We start from the raw sequence: 15,493 nt of genomic DNA on the forward strand, positions 1-15,493 counted from the left end.
GTGTGCTGCTGTAACAAATAGATCTTAGTAAAAAAAACACAAAAACATCGGGGTTTAATACAAGGAGAGTTGATTTCTCAGTTATTTAAACCCATGTAGATGTTCCTGACTGGGCAGCTGTCCTGGGCAGCTCCCCTCTGAGAGTGAGGAAGGGGCCAGACTCCTTCTATTCCATGGTTCTCCCATCCTCTGGAATTCTTGGGTTCTTAGTTAATGGTTCTGCACCCAGCTTGCTGACATGCAGAGAGTCTAGAGGACCACGCAGCATGCCCCAGGGGCCAGGCCTCAATTACATGGCCTGGGAGGAAGTAGTTTATCCACATGCACCTTGCAGGATCAAGGTGCCAGGATCAGAGCCAGTATGGCTTGGTGGTAAGGGGCATGGCCTCTAGAGCCAGAGGCATAGCTTCAAATTCCAGGCCTGGAACTTTGGGCAACAGATGTCATCTCTCTGTGCCTCAGTTTCCCACTACTACTAGAGAGATAGTGATAATGCCTGATGCCTGTGGTTGTAAGAGCTGCCAACATAGTTCCCCTTGTCAAGGAGTAAATACTAGTCTATGCAGATGACTCCAGTTTGAAAGCAGCTCTCCCCATCCTCTAGGGAGAGGGTGGACTACCAGAAAGAGTGAAGAGTGCAGCCCTGGCCCACTTCCCTCAGACCATGCTGACCTCACCAAAGTTATAGCTACTTCCGTGTCTCAGGATTCCCTCTCCCTTTTCATCCCCTCCCCAGATCTCTATGGCTGCTGCCACCATGACTGCACAGGCCACAGCACAGCTTGCTTACATCTTCACGTGGCTGTTGACTCCAGGCAGCCAAGGGCACCACCAGAGCTGACCTGTTCTTAGAACCTCCTGGAAGTTCCCCCACTCAGGATCGATGAGAAGAAGTGGTACTTTTGGGGAACTGCAAAGAGTCACACAGGAATGGAAATCAGGGCTGAGGACTGGGAAGGCAGCTGGAAGGTGAGCAGGGCTAGATCCCAGGAGGTTCCACACATTGGAAAGACTTGGGCTTTAGACCGAGGGCTAAAAAGGGCCACGGCAGAGGTAAGCACAGAAGTAGGAGTAGGATTGGTTTTCCATTCTGGGAGGTTCTCAGGCTGTAGGGTGCAGGTAGAAAGACAGCAGAAAGACAGTACAGGGAGGGAGTTTAAATGGAGAAGTAGTAGGGACATGCCCAGGGCAAATGCTCTGTCCTGCTGCTGTAATTGAGAGTAATTCACACTATTCTATGCACTTCTGTTTGCACTGTTGGCTCCTGTCTCCTCACCCAGAGTAGGGACCAGGGCAAAACACCACTCCTGCTCAATGTCTACATTCCTTTCCTTGGCTGCCCACACTTAACTCTGGATTCCTGTCTTCTGGGCAGGGTCTAGGACTTCCCACCCAGATAAAGCCCTTTGCTGCCAATTCTTCCTTAGTCCCAGCCTGGGCTCCAGCATAAACCCTGTATCTGAGGAGGTCCACAGAATTCTATACTCACATTGTACAGTTGGACAAATCATGAATCACTGATTTTCACAGCTCTTTACAGTTGGTAAAGCTCTTTTGCCCAGGTTATTTTATTTTTTTTAGAATTAGCTTCATTCATATATTGTATGATTTACATACAATAAAATGTACGTGTACCAACTAATGAGTTTTGACAAATGTGCCCATGTAACCACTCCTCCAGTCAAGATATAGAAGCCCTCTGCCCTCAGACCCCCAAGGTCCCCGACTCTCCTTGGAATCCACTCTACTCCAGCCCCAGGTTCCCACCTGCATCTCCACTGTCCCAACCTGGAAGTGACAGGCAGCTCTTCTGCTCATATTCCATTGAGCTGAGCTGCTATTTGGCACCACCTGGACACAAGGCTATGGGCAACATAGGCTCTGGGGAGGTCAGCTCTTCCCAGCAACAACTCCCCCCCCCCATGGAAGGGGGAGGTCAGGGGACTGTTTCCACTAGGTTCCAAGCCCTTCCACCCTGCCCTTCTCTCCCCACCCCACTCAGTTCCTGGCCCAGGAAGACAGAAGGAGGGTGTCGGGTTCTCTTTTTTGTGGACTGGATATAGCACCTGTCAACTGAAAGAAAATGCACAACCTAAAAGCTGAGAATTATGTTTTATTGGGCAGACTTACTGAGGACTTAAGCCTGGGATACAGCCTCTCAGATCTCTCTGAGGGACTATTCCAAAGAGATAAGGGATGTCACCTACAAATGGGCACTTGCCATCTACCTCTACAAGGATCAAGTTATGAGCTGCTGCAGCTGCTGACCTTCAACATCCCCTGAAAGGAGTTTAGTGTGGAGATCAGGAATGAGGCGCTCTGTGCTCTGGAAAAGCTGGCAGAGCAAGTCTTCAGATAGTTAGATATTTTCAAGAGATGATTTTATGAGCCCAATTCTTGTATCTCCTCATAACCAGAAAAGCACTAAAATTCTTCATGGTGACGTCTGCTCCTTGTCACTAGCAGTGACCTTCATGGGACTAGCAGAAAGCTTCTGTAAAAAATATGTGCTTGATTGCACATACTTCCCCTTCACCAAAATCACATATATATTGACCTTCCCCCCACCTCTTGGGAGCAGCTTCTCAGAGCTATCTGAAATGCTGTCTCCTGGGCTATAGTCCTCATTTTGGGCCCAGTAAAACTTAACTCACAACTCTCACGTTGTGCATTTTTTTCAGTCGACAGGAAAGAGCCAAGATATATTGGAGATTTTGCTGAAATAAAACTGTATAGTGGGACATCAAAAGATTGCTGCTAATCACAAAAAACAGACATCTCAAGTTAATGATTTTACTGCTTTTCTATGTATGGGAAGATGCAACAGTCTGGGCTCACTGAAATTATCCCTTTGATATGCACCTTAACTATCTAAGGCCAGAATCCTCTTTTTCTCCCTCCTTAATTCCCCTCAGGATACACTATGGCGAGGTGGGGTGGTGGGGATGGGGAGAAGGGTGGGTTCTGTGGCTGATGGCTTTATGGTCACAACATCCTTTGTTAACTGAAGTGGCAGGCAATATTCTTTGTTCACACACCTCTCAGTTGAACTACCATCTGAACTAGATCTTCAAATAATTCTTGATCTGAAATATGAACTGAACCAAAGCTAAAACCACTAATCACTATGAATCTTTTCAATATCTGTTTTTAACTGGATGAGTGAATATGCCCCAGGGGACTGTGAGAAGAATGCTGGTCTTGATATATTCTGCAGGAGCCTTAAGCATACAAGTGTGACTGTAGATGTGAGCATGGGAGTGAGGAAGGTTGAGAGAAGGGAGGACCCAAGCAAGATGGGCAGTGGGCTCAGGACATTGCTGCTCTTATGCTGGGGAGACCAGCTACTTGGGTCAAGTAATTCCAGGGATTCTGGTGTACCTAAAAGTGCTCCCATCAGGGGTGGAGTCAAGATGGTGGCAGGGGAGGATGTGGAGGTCCCATCTCCCCACACCTAGGGCACCTGCTGGACACTGGTGAGGGACCACAACACCCAAGGAGATGGTAGTAACCCCCAAGCAACTGGGTAGGATGAGAGGGGAGTGAGGGGAGAGAAGAAGTGGAGGCTGGACAGGACAAGCAAGCACCCCTGAGGAGTAGCTGAGAAGGGGGAGGCGTTCCCATGCCTGGAGGGACCCTCAGGGGCTTGGAGGATCATGGGGGAGAGTGCCTAGCATCTCGCCTGCCCAGTCAGGCCCCAGGAAGCCTGCAGGCCTCCTGGGCCGGGTCCTCTGCCCTCAGAGGCCCCTTCCAGGACGCACTGGTCCTAGGGGCATAGGAGGGAGGTGGGGTAAGAAGAGGAGAGGGGGGTGGTGGTGGGGCTTTCTGGGATTGGAGGATCAGGGGAGGTGCAGAGGGTGTTTCCCCCACCCACTCAGGCCCCAGGAAGCCTGCTGTGCTCCTGGGCCTGGTCCTCTGCCCTCTGAGGCCCCCTCGGCTGTGGGGATCCTAAGGGTGTAGGAGAGAGGAAAGAGGGGGTAAGAGGAGGAGAGGTGGACAGCAGGGACCATGTGGGGTCAGGGGATCAGGGGAGGTGCCTTGGGCATTTCCCCCACCCACTTGGCCCTGGGAAGCCTGCTGGGCTCCTGGACCTGGTCCTCTCCCCTCCAAGGCCAGAGGCACAACTGGTTCCCTCTGGCTGCATTGAGCTTAAGCCCCACCCCCACCCCCTCAGGGCCTTTTCTGGCCCTGTGGGTCCTAAGCATAGGCCCCATCGACCACCTAAACCCTACCCCTACTTAAGCCCCGCCTCCCCACCCCCCACAGCCAAGGCCTTTTTTCCTGCTTTTTTTTTCTTTTTCTTTTCTTTTTTTACTATTGTGGTTCTGTTTTACCTTCCAGTTTTTGTTTCATCTATATCTATATCTATATCTATATATATATATAATATGTTTTATTCTTTCTAACATACATGTTTGCTTTCTAATTTAATTTAATTTTTTACTTTTGTTATTGTTCTCCTTTTCTTTTTTTTTTTTGCTGCCCCATGCACCTTGTGGGATCTTGGCTTACAAGCCTGGGGCTGGGCCAGAGCTACTGCAGTGGGAGCTCTGAGTCTGAACCACTGGACTAACAGAGAACCTCAGAGCCCAGGGAATATTCACTGGAGTGAGGTCTCCTGGAGGTCCTCATCTTGGCACCAAGACCCAGCTCTACCCAACAGCCTACAAACTCCAGTGCTGGAAACCTCAGGCCAAACAACCAGCAAGACAGGAACACAATCCCACCCACCAAAAAAAAAAAAAAAAAAAAATGAGATGACAAAAATTATGTCACAGATGAAGGAGCAAGGTAAAAACCTACAAGACCAAATAAATGAAGAGGAAATAGGCAACCTACCTGAAAAAGAATTCAGAGTAATGATAGTAAAGATGATCCAGAATCTCCGAAATAGAATGGAGGCACAGACTGAGAAAATACAAGAAAAGTTTAACTAAGATCTAGAAGAACAAACAAACAGAGATGAACAGCACAATAACTGAAATGAAAAATACACTAGAAGGAATCAATAACAGAATAGCTGAGACAGAAGAACGAATGCATGAGCTGGATGACAGAATGGTGGAAATAACTGCCGAGGAGCAGAATAAAGAAAAAAGAATGAAAAGAATTGAAGACAATCACAGAGACCTCTGGGACAACACTAAACACACCAACATTTGAATTATAGGGGTCCCAGAAGAAGAAGAGAAAAAGAAGGGGTCTGAGAAAATATTTGAAGAGATTATAGTGGAAAACTTCCCTAACATGGGAAAGGAAATAGTTGTGCAATTCCAGAAAGTGCAGAGAGTCCCATTCAGGATAAATCCTAGGAAAAACACACCAAGACACATATTAATCAAACTAACAAAAATTAAATACAAAGAAAAAATATTAAAAGCAGCAAGGGAAAAGCAAAATATAACATACAAAGGAATCCCCATGAGGTTTTGAGCTAATTTTCAGCAGAAACTCTGCAGATCAGAAGGTAGTAGCAGGATATACTTAAAGTGATGAAAGAGAAAAACCTACAACCAAGATTATTATACCCAGCAAGGATCTCATTCAGGTTTGACAGGGAAATCAAAAGCTTTTCAGACAAGCAAAAACTAAGAGAATTCAGCACCACCAAACCAGATTTACAACAAATGCTAAAGGAACTTCTCTAGGCATGAAACACAAGAGAAGAAAAAGACCCACAAAAGCAAACCCAAAACAATTAAGAAAATGGTAATAGGAACATACATATCAATAATAACCTTGAATGTAAATGGATTAAATGCTCCAAGCAAAAGACACAGACTGGCTGAATGGATAAAAAACAAGACCCATATATATGCTGTCTACAAGAGACCCACTTCAGACCTAGGGACACAAACAGACTGAAAGTGAAGGGATGGAAAAAGATATTACATGCAAATGGAAATCAAAAGAAAGCTGGAGTAGCAATACTTGTATCCAATAAAATAGACTTTAAAGTAAAGCCTGTTACAAGAGATAAGGAAGGACACTACATAATGATCAATGGATCAATCCAAGAAGAAGATATAACAATTGTAAATATTTATGCACCCAATGTAGGAGCACCTCAACACATAAGGCAAATGCTAACAACCATGAAAGGGGAAATCAACAGTAACACAATAACAGTAGGGGACTTTAACACTCCACTTACACCAATGGTCAGATCATCCAAACAGAAAATAAATAAGGAAACACAAGCTTTAAATGACATAATAGACCAGATAGATTTAATTTATATTTATAGGACATTCCACCTGAAAGTGGCAGAATACACTTTCTTCTCAAGGGCACATGGAACATTCTCCAGTATAGATCACATCTTGGGTCACAAATAAGGTCTCGGAAAATTTAACAAAATTGAAATCCTATCAAGCATCTTTTCTGACCACAACACTATGAAATTGGAAATCAATTACAGGAGAAAAACCTGTAAAAAACACAAATACATGGAGGCTAAAGAGTGTGCTACTAAATAACCAAGAGATCACCAAAGAAATCAACGAAGAAAAAAAAAATACATAGAAACTAATGACAATGAAAACAAGATGACCAAAAACCTAGGGGATGCAGCAAAAACAGTTCTAAGAGGGAAGTTTAGAGCAGTTCAATCTCACCTCAAGAAACAAGAAAAAACTTAAATAAAGAATCTAACCTTACACCTAAAGCAACTAGAACAAGAAGAACAAAGAAAACCCAAAATGAGTATAAGGAAAGAAATCATAAAGATCAGAGCAGAAATAAATGAAATAGAAATGAAGAAAACAATAACAAAACTCAGTAAAACTAAAAGTTTGTCCTTTGAGAAGATAAACAAAATTGATAAACTTTTAGCCAGACTCATCAAGAATAAAAGAGAGAGGATGCAGATCAATAAAATTAGAAATGAAAAAGGAGAAATAACAACTGACACCACAGAAATACAAAGGATTATAAGTGCCTACTGCAAACAACTATATGCCAATAAAATGGACAAATTCTTGAAAAGGTACAATTTTCCAAGATGGAACCAGGAAGAATTAGAAAATATAAAAAGGCTTATCGCAAGTAATGCAACAGAAACTGTAATTAAAAATCATCCAACAAACAAAAGTCCAGGACAAGATGGCTTCACAGGCGAATTCTATCAAACGTTTAGAGAATTAACACCTATCCTTCTCAAACTCTTCCAAAAAATTGGAGAGGGAGGAACACTGCCAAATTCGTTCTATGAAGCCACCATCACCCGGATACCAAATCAGACAAAGACATCACACAAAAAAAGAAAATTACAGGCTAATATCACTGATGAACATAGATGCAAAAATCCTCAGCAAAATACTAGCAAACAGAATCCAACAACACATTAAAAGGATCTTACACCATGATCAAGTGAGATTTATCCCAGGAATGCAAGGATTCTTTAATATATGCAAATCAATCGATGTGATACATCATATTAAAAAATTAAGGAAAAAAACACATATGATCATCTCAAGAGATGCAGAAAAAGCTTTTGCCAAAATTCAACACCAATTTATGATAAAAACTCTCCAGAAAATTGGCATAGAGGGAACCTACCTCAACATAATAAAGATCATATATGACAAACCCACAGCAAACATCATACTCAATGGTGAAAAACTGAAAGCATTTCCTCTAAGATCAGGATGGAGACAAGGATGTCCACTCTCACCACTATTATTCAACATAGTTTTGGAATTCCAGCCACGGCAATCAGAGAAGAAAAAGAAATAAAAGGAATCCAAATTGGAAAAGAAGAAGTAAAACTGTCACTGTTTGCAGATGACATGATACTATACATAGAGATTCCTAAAAATGTCACCAGAAAACTACTAGAACTAATCAATGAATTTGGTAAAGTTGCAGGATACAAAATTAATGCACAGAAATCTCTTGCATTCCTATACACTAATGATGAAAAATCTGAAAGAGAAATTATGGAAACACTCCCATTTACCATTGTAACAAAAAGAATAAAATACCTAGGACTAAACCTAGGACTAAACCTAGGACTAAACCTAGATGGAGAAATTTACCATGTTCTTGGATTAGAAGAATCAATATTGTAAAAATGACTATACTATCCAAAGCAATCTACAGATTCAATGTAATCCCTATCAAACTACCAACGGCATTCTTCATAGAATTAGAACAAAAATTGTACAGTTTGTATGGAAACACAAAAGACCCCGAATAGCCAAAGCAATCTTGAGAAAGGAAAATGGAGCTGGGGGAATCAGGCTACCTGACTTCAAAGTATACTACAAAACTACAGCAATCAAGACTGTATGGTATTGGCACAAAAACAGAAATACAGATCACTGGTACAGGGTGGAAAGCCCAGAGATAAAGCCACATACATATGGTCACCTAATTTATGACAAAGGAGGCAAGAACATACCATGGAGAAAAGACAGCCTCTTCAATAAGTGGTTCTGGGAAAAGTGGACAGCTACATGCAAAAGGATGAAATTAGAACATTCTCTAACATGATACACAAAAATAAGCTCAAAATGGATTTAAGAGCTAAATGTAAGATCAGAAACTATAAAACTCTTAGAGGAAAACATAGGAAAAAACACTCTTTGACATAAACCACCATAAGTTATTTTTTGACCCACCTCCTAGAATAATGAAAATAAAAACAAAAATAGACAAATGGGACCTAATGAAACTTATAAGCTTTTGCACAACAAAGGAAACTATAAACAAGATGCAAAGACAACTCTCAGAGTGGAAGAAAATATTTGCAAATTAAGCAACTGACAAAGGATTAATCTCCTAATTATACAAACAGCTCATGGAGCTCAATATAAAAAAAAATCCAATTAAGAAATGGGCAGAAGATCTAAATAGACATTTCACCAAAGAAGACATACAGATGGCCAAGAGGCACATGAAAATATACTCAATATCACTAATTATTAGAGAAATGTAAATCAAAACTACAATGAGGTATCACCTCACACCGGTCAGAATGGCCATCAGCAAAAAATCTACAAACAATAAATGCTGGAGAGGGTGTGGAGAAAAGGGAACCCTTCTGCACTGTTGGTGGGAATGTAAATTGATACAGCCACTATGGAGAACAGTATGGAGGTTCTTTAAAAAGGTAAAAATAGAACTACCATATGACTCAGCTATCCCACTCCTGGGCATATGCCCTGAGAAAACCATAATTCAAAAGGACACATGTACCCCAATGTTCATTGCAGCAAATTTACAATAGCCAGATTATGGAAACAACCTAAATGTCCAACAATAGATGAATGGGTAAAGGAGATGTGATACATATATACAATGGAATATTACTCAGTCATAAAAAGGAATGAAATTGGGTCATTTGTAGAGATGTGGATGGACCTAGAGTCTGTAATACAGAGTGAAGTAAGCCAGAAAGAGAAAAACAAATATCATATATTAACACATATATGTGGAATCCAGAAAAATGGTACAGATGAACCTATTTGTAGGGCAGGAATAGAGACGTAGATGTAGAGAACAGACATGTGGACACAGAGGGGGAAGGGGAGAGTGGGACAAATTTGGAGATTAGTTTTGACATAAATACACTACCATGTGTAAAATAGATAGGTAGTGGGAACCTGCTGTATATCACAGGGAGCTCAGCTCGGTGCTCTTTGACAACTAGATGGGTGGGATCGGGGGTTGGGAGGGATGTCCAAGAGGGAGGGGATATAGGTATACATATAGCAGATTCACTTCATTGTACAGCAGAAACTAATAAAATATTGTAAAGGAATTTTGCTCCAATAATAAAAAAAAAATGTTCAGAAAAAAGAGTGCTCCCATCCGCCAAGTTACCAAGAGAAGTAAGGTCAAGCACAGCATCCCAGGAAAGGGAATAGTGATCAGTTGGATCTCTGATGCCAGGGTCTCACAGTGAATCATTCCCAGAAGTGGTTTTCCATTATTATTTTTTATTGAAATATAGTTGGTGTACAATGTAGTGATTCACAATTCCAAAAGGATGAGGTGGGGTGGCTTCCTTGAACATCAACCGTGAAGCTGGAGGTAGGTCCCTGACCCTGGCTTCAGAGGTGGAAGTCCTATGTAGATTAATAGTGGTGGCAGGGCTTGGCTGACACAGAGAAAGCAGGGTCCCCTGCTGCTCATATTTCCCCAGGGACTGTCACAGTCTCAAATTGCAGCCACTTTCTTGGTGCTAAGAGCGACCTATTTCCCATGAACTAATTGTAATGACCATCACTTTACACCTTATTGGAGATGCTACCTAGATGTGGAGATTGTGAGGAAGTTGAACCAGATGGTAGGTGAGAAAACGAGCAAGAGTCTGTGACAGAGGTAGATATGAAGACTAAATCAGGGGATCGAGGGTCCCTGAGGCACCTCAATAAGCCCAGACCCCACTTCTGTGTGATTTGGCATCAACTCAATATCAGAAGCCACAAGGATGGTAACAGTGGTGATGCTACCGAAGTCAAAGCTCCCTCTAAGCAGCTGGCTTTGTGTCACACTTTATTTTCAGGAGGTAGGGTATTATTTGGCCAGCTGAGCAGACTGAGGCTTGCAAAGGCCAGATGCCTTACACACAGCTATCTACATAGGTCCTGGGATCGGATCAAGTTCTCCCTGACCACGAAAATCGAAAATCAAGGAAGAGCCAAGGTGAGCTGTTACTGCTTTCTTACTGACTGGGTGTGGGTGGCTGGGTCCCTGAGCAAGTCGACTCTCCTGGCTTCAAGATCCCTCAGTTTCCTTCCCACCTGTGTCCCTTTAGAACGTTATATCCATGGTGAGGACTTGGGTTTAGGCATCATCCTCTTCAGGCTTCACGGCAGGTGTGAAGGGGCAACAGAGAACTTGGAAGAACTTGAGGTCTCAAGTGAGCACACTGGCCTGGGAGCCTGGACAAGGCCAAGCTTCTCCTCAACTGAGGGGCCGGCTTGAGACCCAGTGTCCCTGCCCTGGGGCACTCAGTCCTGGTGTCGGCTAAGAGCATACTCCCAGCTGTCTTTCTTCCTGCCTTCAGCTCTCCGTTTCACTTTTTGTCTTTTTTCTTGGAGTTCACTGTGTAATTTGTGTTCCCCCAGCCCATCTCACTTGCTTCCACTTTCTTCCCCTCTGAACTGGACACAGAACAGAAATAAAGTTTAACTTTTTCATTTCTTAAAATCAATAATTTCTATGGTTTCTCTGTAAATTATTTACTGTTTTATCTGGATGAATTAAGCTTTTATTTGTTTGTTTGCTTGTTTATTATTTATTTTCCTCCTGAGGGTCAGAGACCTTCTTGGCAAAAGGATTCTCTGTCCCCCCACCCAAATACCACCCCGTTTGAGACCCAAGCACACCCAGGAGCATGGAAATGGTTCAGGCTGAGCTACAGAGGGTTTGTGCTCTGCTTGAGGGCCCAGGGTGCCCTTCCAGAAGAAGCCTGTCTGCACTTTGGAGGGGGCACAGTCCGCATCAGTGAAGGACCTCCTTGGGGACTGAGGCCTCTCTTGGACCTGTCTTTTGTCCAGGGCACCCCATCTGGTCATCTTGGCTTAATAGACACCAACCAGTTAAGAGCAGCCCACACAGAGCAGCCTATTATAAGTTACTTTTCTGCAACTTTGATTTTCTCACCTCACAATATATCCTGGAAATCGCTCTGCACTTGTTCATGGAGTCTCCCATCCTGTTCTAGGGGTGCTCAGGATTCCAGAGTGTGTCTTTTTAACCTCTTCATGCTGTATGGGCATTTAGGTTGTTCCAATATTTTGAAATCACAATGTTTCAATGAATACCTTTGTGCATATGTATTTTTATATTGCTAGAGGTACATCTTCAGGGTAGATTCCTGGAAGTGAGTCAAAGAAATGTAACTGCATATAATAGTTTTGTTAGGTTTACTGAATTCTACTCTTGAAGTGCTGTGTTATTCTGCCTCCTCACCAGCAGTTTATGAGGGGATATGTTTCACCATGGCCTCGCCAAAGAATGTGTTGTCTTACATTTTAATGTTTGCTAGTCTACAGGTGAGAAATGGTATCTCAGTGGTGTTTTAACTTGCACTTCTCTAATTATGGAGTTGGATGAATATTTTTTCAAATGTTTAAAGATCACTAAGATTTTATATAGATCTCACATATTTTGTCTGTTCATGTCCTTTTTCTACTTTTCTAGGAAATTTTGTTTCTTTGTTTTTAAATTGTTTTTTTTCATTTTGATTTAATAGGTGCAGAAACAAATTTTATAATCATATCAGGAGTATATCTTTCACTTCTAAGTTTACAAAAGTACAGTACATATTTTATCTCATTCAACCTTCATAAGAGGATTGTGATATACAATTAATAAAAAATCTACATTATTGGGGATTTGTGAGGATTAAATGAAATAATGCACAATTGGTCACTAATCTGCACAACTTAACAAGCTACTCAACATTAAATAAATGCCAATAATGGTCAATTTAATTATTATAATATTAATATTTCTAATAATCTTTTAGCAAAAGGTAAACTTTGGGAAATTAGAATAGTTGTGTTTTTAACATCCCATATTATGTGAGTCATTTGTTTCTATTTTTTTGAAATACTGTGTTTTCCTAATCAGTTAAATGAAAACTATAGTTCTCTTTCTATAACTAATGTAGGAATAGATATATGGATAAAATCCTATAGTCAAGAACTCTGCATTAACAAATTAAAAAAAAATTAGCCGTTGTAGCCAGTGCTATTAAGTACATTCACAATGTTGTGTAACTGTCACCACTATCTAGTTCCAGAACACCTTCATCACCCCAGAAAGAAAGCCCATACTCATTAAGCAGTCATTGCTCATTCTCCTCCTTCCCTAGCCCCTGGCAACTACAAATCTGTTTTCTGTCTCTATGGAGTTGCCTATTCTGGATATTTCATATAAATGGAATCATTTACTATGTGGTCTTTTGTATCTGATTTCTTTCACTTACCATAGTGTTTTCAGGATCCATCTATGTCGTAGCATGTACCTGTGTGTCATTTTTTTTATGGCTGAATAATAGTCCGTTGTCTGGTTATAACATATTTTGTCTAGCCATTCCTCTGTTAACAGACATTTGAGTTTTTGCCACCTTTTGTAACTAAGCAGGACCCTAAGAGGCTTTCCTGAGACAGACCACCACCCCCCTGCCCCCGCCAAATCCTCTGCCTTCCTCTTGTTTGTAGAAAATCTCCCAGGCCTCCCCTGAGTCACCAAAGCCTCCCCTTAGTCACCAAAGCCTGGTTCAAGAATTAAAGATTGAAAGGGTGTGAATATGTAGTGACAAAAATAGCAGTTGGGCCAGGAGAACTGGTGACAATTTAAACAGTAAATCAGTCATATGGGAGTCTCAGAATCTTTAGTTTCTCCCTGAAGTACATATATAACAGTATTTGATGCACATTCCTGACTTGTTTTTCAGATACTAAAGCTCCTACCAAATGGAAGAAGTTAATTGCATGATGCCCATGAGCACATAGCTCCCAGACTGGCTGGAGCCTGATAATGTTAACCTCTGTGACACCACCCTGTTACCCCACCATCAGCCAATCAGAGAATTGTGAATAAGCTGATCACACACCCTGAGACTCCCCTCCCTCACCTTGCCTTTAAAACTGCTTCCCTGGGGGCCTCCCTGGTGGCACAGTGGTTGGGAGTCTGCCTGCCAGTGCAGGGGACACGTGTTTGAGCCCTGGTCCGGGAAGATCCCACATGCCACGGAGCAACTAGGCCTGTGCGCCACAACTGCTGAGCCTGTGCTCTAGAGCCTGTGAGCCACAACTACAGAAGCCTGCAACTACTGAAGCCCATGCTCCACAGCAAGAGAAGCCACCACAGTGAGAAGCCTGAACTCTGTAATGAAGAGTGGTCCCCAATTGCCACAGCTGAGGAGGGCTCTCACACAGCAGTTAGGACCCAATGCAGCCAAAAAAAAAAAACTTCCCTGAAACCCATTGGGGAGTTCAGGTCTTTTGAGAATCAGCTGTGCAGACTACTTGTTTGGTGCCTTACAATTAATGCTGCACTTTCCTTCACCATAAGCCGTTGTCAGTAGATTGGCTTAACTATGTGTAGATGAGTGGACCCAAGTTTGGTTCAGTAACACTTATGACTATCATGGCAGTGTTATTATGCACACATCAGGCACAAGTTCAAACCCCTGTTTTTAATTCTTTACGGTATATACCAACATGGGGAATTTCTGGGTCATATGGCAATTCTATTTTTAACTTATTGAGGAACCACCAAACTGTTTTCCACAGTGACTGCACCATTTTACATTCCCACTTGAAACATGATGTTTCAACATTCTTGCCAACACTTTTATTTTTAAAATTATGGTCATTCTAAGTATTAGGTATGTAGTAGTGTCTCCCTGTTGTTTTGATTTGCATTTACCTAATGATTAGTGTTGTTGAACATTTTTTCATGTGCTTGTTTGTTATTTATATATCTTCTTCAGAGAAATGTCTATTCAAGTCTTTTGCTCATTTTTAAATTGTGTTGTCTTTTTGTTGTTCAGTTGTAAAAGTTCTTTATTTATTCTAGCTATTAGATCCTTAACCAGATATGTGATTTACAAATATTTTCTGCCATTCTGTGGGTTGTCTTTTCACTCTCTTGATACTGTCCATTGATGCACAAAAGTGTTTAATTTTGATGAAGTCCAATTCATCACCTTTTCCTTTTGTTGTTAGTGCCTTTTTGTCATATTTAAGAAACCATTGCCAAGGTCATGAAAATTTACCCCTATGTTTTCATCTAAGAGTTTAATAGTTTTAGGTCTTATATTTAGGTTTCTGATCTATTTTGAGTTAATTTGTGTATAAGGTGTGAGGTAGGGGTCCAACTTCATTCTTTTGTTTGGGATATACAGTGATCCCAGAACCATTTGTTGAAGAGACTATTCTTTCCTCATTAAATAGTCTTGTCAAAAACCAAGTGACTATAGTTTATGAGCATATTTCTGGACTCTCAATTCTAATCCATTGATCTATATGTCTATCCTTATGCCAGTACCATATTGTTTTGATGTGTAGTAAGTTTTGTAGTAAGTGGCAATAAGTAATAGCTTTGTAGAAAGTTTTGAAATTAGATGGTGTATGAGCCTCCAACTTTTTTTTTTTTCCAAGACTTCTTTGGCTATTTGACTCTCTTACTACTTCAGATGGATTTTAGTATTGGATTTTCCATTTTTGAAAAAAAAGGCTGTTGAGATTTTGATAAGAATTGCATTGAATGTGTACATCACTTTGGGGAGTATTGCTATCTTATATTGTTTTCCAGTTCATGAACATGGAATGTATTTCCATTTATTAGGCCTTCTTTAATTTCTTTCAGTGAATTTTGTCGTTTTCAGTGTGCAAGTCTTGTTCCTCCTTGCCTAATTTATTCCTAGGGTTTTTTTTCAAATTAATTAATTAATTAATATTGAAAAATAGTTGAATTACAATATTATATTAGTTTCATGTGTACAACATAGTGATTCAAAACTTTT

General features: G+C 41.4%; 1 pseudogene; it reads right to left on the minus strand.

Moving 5' to 3' along the window:
• Nucleotides 1-920: 920 nt before the first annotated feature.
• LOC114892187 overlaps nucleotides 921-15,493 on the minus strand; it is a 43,291-nt pseudogene continuing 28,718 nt past the window's right edge.

The sequence above is a fragment of the Monodon monoceros genome, unplaced genomic scaffold, assembly GCF_005190385.1.
Source record: "Monodon monoceros isolate NGI ecotype Baffin Bay Population unplaced genomic scaffold, NGI_Narwhal_1 Super_Scaffold_12, whole genome shotgun sequence".
Lineage (NCBI taxonomy): Eukaryota > Metazoa > Chordata > Mammalia > Artiodactyla > Monodontidae > Monodon > Monodon monoceros.